This window comes from Psammomys obesus, unplaced genomic scaffold (assembly GCF_907164565.1).
Source record: "Psammomys obesus unplaced genomic scaffold, mPsaObe1.curated_primary_1811, whole genome shotgun sequence".
Lineage (NCBI taxonomy): Eukaryota > Metazoa > Chordata > Mammalia > Rodentia > Muridae > Psammomys > Psammomys obesus.
In genome coordinates, this window is record NW_026586463.1 from 5,957,924 (window position 1) to 5,967,087 (window position 9,164).

General features: G+C 39.5%; 1 pseudogene; it reads right to left on the reverse strand.

Moving 5' to 3' along the window:
- Positions 1-7,556: 7,556 nt before the first annotated feature.
- LOC129672455 (spermine synthase-like) overlaps positions 7,557-9,164 on the reverse strand; it is a 5,823-nt pseudogene continuing 4,215 nt past the window's right edge.

Consider the following 9,164-nt stretch of genomic DNA (forward strand, 5'->3'; position numbering starts at 1 on the left):
CAGGAACTACAGAGGTAAGCATAACCAACAGAATACAAGAAATGGAAGAAAGAATCTCAGGTGTAGAAGATACAATGGAAGAAATCGATGTATCTGTCAAAGAAAATGTTAAATCCAAAAAATTCCTGACACAGACGGTCCAAGAAATCCAAGACAATATGAAAAGACAAAACCTAAGAATAATAGGAATAGAGGAAAAAGAAGACTCCCTTCTCCAAGGCCCAGAAAATATTTTCAACAAAATCATTGAAGAAAATTTCTCCAAGTTAAAGGAGAAGCCAATAAGGATACATGAGGCCTACAGAACACCCAACAAATTTGACCAGAAAAGAAAATCCTCCCGCCACATAATAATCAAAACAGTAAGTATACAGAACAAAGAAAAAATACTAAAAGCTGCAAGGGAAAAAGGCCAAGTAACATATAATGGCAAACCCATTAGAATCACACCTGACTTTTCAACAGAAACTATGAAAGCCAGAAGGGCCTGGACAGATATCATGCAGACCCTAAGAGAACACAGATGTCAGCCCAGGCTACTATACCCTGCAAAACTCTCAGTCCTCATAGGCAGAGAAAACAAGATATTCAATGACAAAAACAAATTTCAACAATACCTACACACAAATCTAGCATTACAGAAGACACTGGAAGGGAAAATACAACCCAAGAAAATTAGCTTCTATCAAGAAAACACAGGAAATAATTAGCCTTACTACAGTAAAACAAAAAGCAACCAAGCACACAACCTTATGAACACAGCCAACATCAAAATCAAAGGATCTAACAGCCACTGGTCATTAATCTCTCTCAACATCAATGGACTCAACTCTCCAGTAAAAAGACACAGATTAACAGAGTGGATACGTAAACAAGACTCAGCAATCTGTTGCATACAAGAAACACACCTAAGAAACAAAGATAGACATTACCTGAGGGTAAAAGGTTGGAAGACGACTTTCCAAGCAAATGGACCCAAGAAACAAGCAGGAGTAGCCATTCTAATATCTGATAAAATAGACTTTCAACCAAAATTAATAAAAAGAGATGGGGAAGGACACTTCATACTCATCAAGGAAAAATTCCACCAGGAAGATATCACAATCCTGAACATCTATGCCCCAAATACAAGAGCACCCACATTTGTAAAAGAAACATTGATAAAATTTAAACCACATATAGATCCCCACACATTAATAGTGGGAGACTTCAACACCCCACTCTCAACAAAGGACAGGTCAACAAAACAGAAATTAAACAAAGAAAAAATATCTCTGACAGAGGTCATGAATCAAATGGACCTCACAGACATTTACAGAACTTTACACCCAAACACAAAAGAATTTACCTTCTTCTCAGCACCTCATGGAACCTTCTCCAAAATAGACCATATAGTTGGTCACAAAGCGAGCCTCAACAGATACAAGAAGACTGAAATAATCCCTTGTATCCTGTCTGATCACCATGGAATAAAGCTAGACTTCAACAACAACAGAAATAGCAAAAAGCCTACACACACATGGAAACTGAACAATTTGTTACTAAATGACAGCTGGGTCAGGGAAGAAATAAAGAAAGAAATTAAAGTCTTCCTAGAACTCAATGAAAATGAAGACACAACATACCCAAACTTGTGGGATACAATGAAAGCAGTGCCAAGAGGAAAGTTCATAGCACTAAGTGCCTTCAAGAAGAAATTCGAGACAGCTCATTCAAGCAACTTAATGGCCCACTTAAAAACCCTAGAAAAAGAAGAAGCAGACACACCAAAAAGGAGTAGACGGCTGGAAATAATCAAACTCAGGGCTGAAATCAATCAATTAGAAACAAATAAAACAATTCAAAGAATCAATGAAACCAAGAGCTGCTTCTTTGAGAAAAATCAACAAGATCGACAAACCTTTAGCCAAGCTAACTAAAAGGCAGAGAGACACCACCCAAATCAACAAAATCAGAAATGAAAAGGGGGACATAACTACAGACACTGAGGAAATCCAAACAATCATTAGGACTTACTTCAAAAGTCTATATGCCACAAAATTTGAAAATCTAAATGAAATGGACAATTTTCTTGATCGATTTGACTTACCAAAGCTGAATCAGGACCAGGTAAATCAATTAAATAGGCCTACATCCCCCAAAGAAATAGAAGCAGTCATTAAAAGTCTCCCATCCAAAAACAGCCCAGCACCAGATGGCTTCAGCGCAGAATTCTATCATACCTTCAAAGAAGAGCTAACTCCAATTCTCTTCAAACTATTCCACAAAATAGAAACAGAAGGAACATTACCAAACTCATTCTATGAAGCCATAATCATCTTGGTACCTAAACCTCACAAAGACTCAACAAAGAGAGAATTTCAGGCCAATCTCCCTTATGAACATTGATGCAAAAATACTTAACAAAATACTTACAAACCGAATCCAAAAACACATCAAAGATATTATCCACTATGACCAAGTAGTCTTCATCCCAGGTATGCAGGGGTGGTTCAATATATGGAAATCCATCAATGTGATCCACCATATTAACAAACTGAAAGAAAAAAACCACATGATAATCTCCCTACATGCTGAAAAAGCATTTGACAAAATCCAACATCCATTCATGTTTAAAGTATTGGAGAGATCAGGGATACAAGGCACATATCTAAACATAGTAAAGGCGATATACAGCAAGCCTATAGCCAACATCAAACTGAATGGAGAGAAACTTAAAGCAATCCCACTGAAGTCAGGGACAAGACAAGGCTGCCCACTCTCTATATCTCTTCAACATAGTGCTGGAAGTCCTTGCTAGAGCAATAAGACAGTTGAAGGAGATCAAGGGGATACAGATGGGAAAGGAAGAAGTCAAATTATCACTATTTGCAGATGATATGATAGTATACATGAGTGACCCCAAAAACTCTACCAGGGAACTCCTACAGCTGATAAACACCTTCAGCAAAGTGGCCGGATACAAAATTAACTCAAAAAATTCAGTAGCACTCCTGTATACAAAAGACAAAAGGGCTGAGAAAGAAATTAGAGAAACAACACCATTCACAATAGCCACAAATGACATAAAGTACCTTGGTGTAACCCTAACCAAGCAAGTCAAAGACAAGTCAAGTCTCTGAAGAAAGAAATTAGAGGAAGATATGAGAAGATGGAAAGATCTCCCATGCTCATGGCTTGGCAGGATTAACATAGTCAAAATGGCCATCTTACCAAAAGCAATCTACAGATTTAATGCAATTCCCATCAAATTACCAACACAATTCTTTACAGACCTGGAAAGAAAAATTCTCAACTTCATATGGAATAACAAGAAACCCAGAATTGCTAAAACAATCCTCTACAATAAAAGATCTTCTGGAGGTATCTCCATCCCTAATCTCAAGCTGTACTATAGAGCAACAGTTATAAAAACTGCATGGTACTGGCATAGAAACAGAATGGTGGATCAATGGAATAGAACAGAAGACCCAGAAATAAACCCACACACTTACGGACACTTTTGACAAAGATGCCAAAACCATACAATGGAAAAAAAGATAGCATCTTCAACAAATGGTGCTGGTCCAACTGGATGTCTACATGTAGAAAAATGAAAATAGATCCATACTTATCACCCTGCACAAAACTGAAGTCCAAGTGGATCAAAAACCTCAACATAAAACCAGACACATTAAATCGGCTAGAAAAAAAAAAAAAAGTGGGGAATACCCTAACTCATTGGTACAGGAGAAAACTTCCTGAACAGAACACCAACAGCACAGGCTCTAAGAGCAACAATCAATAAATGGGACCTCATGAAATTGAAAAGCTTCTGTAAAGCAAAGGACACTGTCATCAAAACAAATCAACTGCCTACAGATTGGGAAAGAATCATCACCAACCCTTTATCTGACAGAGGACTCATATCCAATATATATAAAGAACTAAACAAGCTGAAAAGCAACAGACCAAGTAATCCACTTAAAAAATGGGGAACAGAGCTAAAGAGAGAATTCTCTGTAGAGGAATATCGAATGGCAGAGAAGCACCTAAAGAAATGCTCAACCTCATTAACCATTAGGGAAATGCAAATCAAAACAACCCTGAGATTTCACCTTACACCCATCAGAATGGCCAAGATCAAAAACTCAAGGGACAACACATGCTAGAGAGGTTGTGGAGAAAGGGGAACCCTTCTCCACTGCTGGGGGGAATGTAAACTTGTACAACCACTCTGGAAATCAATCTGGCACTTTATCAGACAACTAGGAATAGCGCTTCCTTAAGATCCAGCCATACCACTCCTAGGCATATACCCAAAAGAGGCTCAAGTACACAAAAAGGACATTTGCTCAACCATGTTTGTAGCAGCTTTATTTGTAATAGCCAGAAGCTGGAAACAGCCCAGATGCCCCTCAACTGAAGAATGGATGCAGAAACTGTGGTACATCTATACAATGGAGTATTACTCAGCAATGAAAAATAAGGAAATCATGAAATTTGCAGGTAAATGGTGGGACCTGGAAAGGATCATCCTGAGTGAGTTGTCCCAGAAGCAAAAAGACATGCATGGTATATACTCACTCATATAAACATAAAACATAGAATAAATCCACTAAAATCTGTACATCTAAACAAACTAAGCAAAAGAGAGGACCCTAACTAAAATGTTCAATCCCCATCCTGAAAGGCAAAGAGGATGGACATCAGAAGAAGAAGAAAATAGGAAACAACCCAGGAACCTGCTACAGAGGGCCTCTGAAAGCCAGAAGAAAACAGGAAACAACCTTGGAACCTGCCACAGAGGGCCTCTGAAAGCCTCTGCAGTATAGACTGTCAAAGCAGATGCTGAGCCTGATGGCCAACTGATGGGCAGAGTGAATGGAATTTTATGTAAGAAGTGGGAAATAGTAAGAGCTGGAGGGGACGGGAACTCCACAAGCAGAGCAACAGAACAAGATAATTTGAACACAGGGAACTTCCCAGAGACTCATACTCCAACCAAGGACTAATTGTGGAGATGACCTGGAACCCCTGCACAGATGTAGCCCATGGCAGTTCAGTGTCCAAGTGGGTTACATAGTATGGGAAGAGGGACTGCCTCTGACATAATCTGATTGGCCTGCTCGTTGATCACCTCCCCCTGAGGGGGGAGCAGCCTTACCAGGCCACGGTAGAGGACAATGCAGCCACTTTTGATGAGAACTGATAGACTAAGATCAGAAAGGAGAGGAGAACCTCCCCTATCAGTGGACTTGGGGAGTGGCATGCATGCAGAAAGGGGAGAAAGGGTGGGATTGGGAGGGGAGGAGGGAGGGGCTTATGGGGGATACAAAATGAATAAAGTGTAATTAATAAAAAATTAAAAAATAAATAAGCTCATCCTTTCCAGCTCTTTCTGAACTCTGGCTGGCTGGTTCGATTCAGTTGTTCTGGTTCAAATTCCTCTCACAGCTAATTCATTCAATCTGGCTTTTTTTTTTTTTTTTTTTTTCTCAGCCTCTGAATTGCTCTGCTTGGCCTCAAACTAACTCCAGCAATCTTTTCAAATCTTCTGGGTCCTTCTCACTTTCTGACTTCTTCTGTCTTCTCCTGTGTCTAGCTTGTTCTTTCATTCAAGTTCTCTGTAGAAAACTCTCCCAGTAAAACTGCCTCCTCCCCTCTCTCATCCCCCCCTCCTGCATTGCCCCTTAAGTAGCTTCTGTTTCATCTCTCTTCTCAGAGAGTTGGGTGTAACCTAGTCTGTCAAATATTTCTCTGACTTTGTCACATTGTCTGCCACTCAAAGATAATTTTCAAACATGGGTGCTTCCTTCTACAAACTAACTTTACCTTCATTGTTTGGGATTAAAGGCATGTATTACCACGCCTGGACCTAAGATTTTCTTTACCTGAAACTTGTTCTATACCAGGCTGGCCTTGAACTCAGATCTGCTTGCCTCTGTCTCCTGCATTAAAGGCACATTTGTATTCTAGCCAGATCACACAGACCTAGAAGGTCCTTGGATGTGATTTCTTGCCAGAGCAGTCATGGTCTAAATTAAAATTCCTCTACAAATGAGGAAATAATAACAGCTGCAGAGAGACCTTGGACAGTAGAAAAAACTGCTGAATTAAAGATGTATTGACCTCTGAATGGAAACCGGGATATGTGCTACATTGGGGAAGAGTTTTGCCTTTATTTTCACAAGAGAAGAAAAGGTGTGGATACCATCAAATTTGGTAAAGATTAGATTGAAACAAGAGAGACCTCCTGAATAAGGAGAAGAAATAGGACATCAGACATCTTGGTCATTCAGTTCAAACTAACTTACAAAGACCAACAAATGCTTTTCATTTGATCAGACATGAAAAAATAAAAATAAAAAAATCATGTTTTCAAATGATGATTTACTAAAGGTGCACTTATCTTGCTGGTGTGAAATGAAAATTAAGCTTTCTTAAACCGTGTCTTAATTCCATATTAGAATGTCAGACTGTGCATTGCCATGTGACCCACGCCATCTTGTACATCAGCTTTTCAGCTTTCTTCTTAAATAAAACGATATTTTTATTGTTTCGTATTAAAAACACATTTAAGAGATTTAAAAGGTCTTCAGTAAATTCAAAGAGTTACTACAGTTGTAACTTGTTTTCTAAATCTCTAAGAGTTGGAATGATTTGGAGCTAAGAGAAATATTTGAGCAGTGTGGTGGTAGCCCATGCCTTTAATCCCAGTAGAGAAAAGTGGATCTCTATAAGTTAGGTGTTTTCTAAATTCTAGAGTTACAGGAACAAGATGGTGGTGGAGATTGCCTTTAATCTCACCACCCAGGGATAAAAGTCAGATACAGTTCCTAATTGGTATGTTTTCACATGAGAGAAGCCACATACCATATTTACAGATTATTATAAAAATCTTAACACTTGGGAGGCAGAGGAGGCACATAAAGATTACAGTGACTTAAATTTAAAAGCTGCTTGCAAAAGGCAGGCTGAAATTCAAAGTGAATGTCCTTGTGATCTAGAAGTAAATACACTTAAACTTTGAATTTATATATGAAGTGAAAAGGGACTGACTATAGGTGTATTTATCCACATATACTAAAGTACATTTAGTTTTAAAATTTCAAAAGAATTTTTAAAAATTTCAATTGAAAGATAATATTTGTTTCTGTTGGCAAACAAACAAACAAACAAACAAAACATTTTGCCTCAGGAAAGATACAACCTGGAAAAAAGGAACTCCCGAGCTGGGCACGGTGGCGCAAGCCTGTAATCCCAGCACTCAGGGAGACAAGGGCAGGCAGATCTCTGTGAGTTGGAGGCCAGCCTGGTCTACAGAGAAGTCCAGGACAGCCAAGGCTACACAGAAAAATCCTGTCTCAGGAAAAAACAAACAAACAAACAAACAAAGAAACAAACAAACACTCCCCAGGTTTATCTTTCTAGGAGAATAAAAGCATCCAACTAAGGAATCCAGAGACCACCAGACAAGTGAAACATCCGAAGAAGAAGGACGGATCATCAGGGGAAATGTCCAAAGAAAAAGAGTAAATTGGCCAAGTGGTATTGGCCACCTCCAGCTGATCCGCCTAAAATCCCAGCTTAGAGCCCTGGTCTAGCGACAGCACCCATACCACCATCTTGCCCAAATGGCCATCCTTTCCTGCCAGATAATCACCGGATGCAGGCCTGCAGCTGGACTGTCCAGCTGGACACTCCTTTCTTTCTTCCCGCCTTGTAGCTGGCCACCCATGGCCGATTCCCAAATGCTTCTCTGCTGCCCTCTGCAGACATAAGCGGCAAATGGTGGTCCCAATTCAATTAAAAATTAAAGCTGGCTTTGGGTTGGAGTGTGGCGCCGTTCTCTAAGCCCACGAATGCTTGTTAAAGGAAAATCCAAAATCTCTGTCTCATATCAGAAGAGCCACCGGGTATGGGACAGAGGAAAACAAAGCATAAGAGACCATTCTATTGCCACTAATCTCATAATCTTTTGGTTTTCATTTGATTCTTTAAAACTTTTCTTAAGCTATAAAGATCGCAAAATCTATCATCTATCTGTCTGTCTATCTATCTATCTATCTATCTATCTATCTATCTATCTATCTATGTATCTACATATATTTGCTGTTGTGATACTAGTGATCACATGGAGTACTAATTTTAGAAATAAGCTCCATCTAGTTTCCTGTATGCGTTTTCAAGTTTGAGTCTGAAGCAGGTAACTAGGAACTAAGTTTGTGTACCCTGGATAGACTTAATGTATCGTGGTCCTCAAATCTTTCAGAGATCTGCTGAATATGGCACTTAAAATGTAAAGTTTTCTACAGTAAACCGTGCTCATTTCTAACTTGTGAGGCCTCTGAGGAGGTGACGGGGCCCACAACAACGAAGCCGCCTGGATTGTGGTACTGCAAACCACTGGGAAAAGCTGCTCCGTGCTTCTGCTTTCCAGTTCTGCACAAACAGCGGACACCTTTGGGTTGCCCGCTGCTCTCTACCTACTCAGGATTGTCACTGACCTGACAAGCAGCACCCAAGGATCAGCTTCAGGAGGAAGATCAGCTAGCTGGCTGCTTTCTTGCCTCTCTGAGATGGCAGGCTTTCACCCCAGTATTTGGCTCCAGAGTCTTTATTGGTAAAACCAAATGATTGAGATTATTCTTTTAAACACCAGAAGACCTAAAAAACAAACAATCAAAAAAAGCAAACAAAGCAGAAAGAGAATTTTAGATCTATTTATATTACAATTTTATGTGTGTGAGTGGTTTCCCTACATGGCTGTGCATGTGTGACTGGTACCCACAGAGGTCAGAGAGGGTATAAGAGCCCCTGGGACTGGAGTTACAGATAGTTGTGAGTTGTCTTGTGAGTGCTGGGAATCTAATCTGGGGCCTCTGCAGAAGCAACAAATGCTCTTAATCCCTAAGCCATCTCTCTAAACCTCAAACATTTTTATGCCTTCTAGACAAAAATATTACAGATTTGTGAAGAAATAATGAAAAATAAGTTGCTCCCTTGTATTAGGGGTAAGTTGTGAGATTCACTACTTTTCCCATATCATATTTATGTTATGTATATCCCTAGTTATTTCATGTTTTCTTTATGCGTGTGGTCCCTCAACATTTTCTTATTTCTGGCTGTCTTTTGTCTTCTTCTTCTTCTTCTTCTTCTTCTTCTTCTTCTTCTTCTTCTTC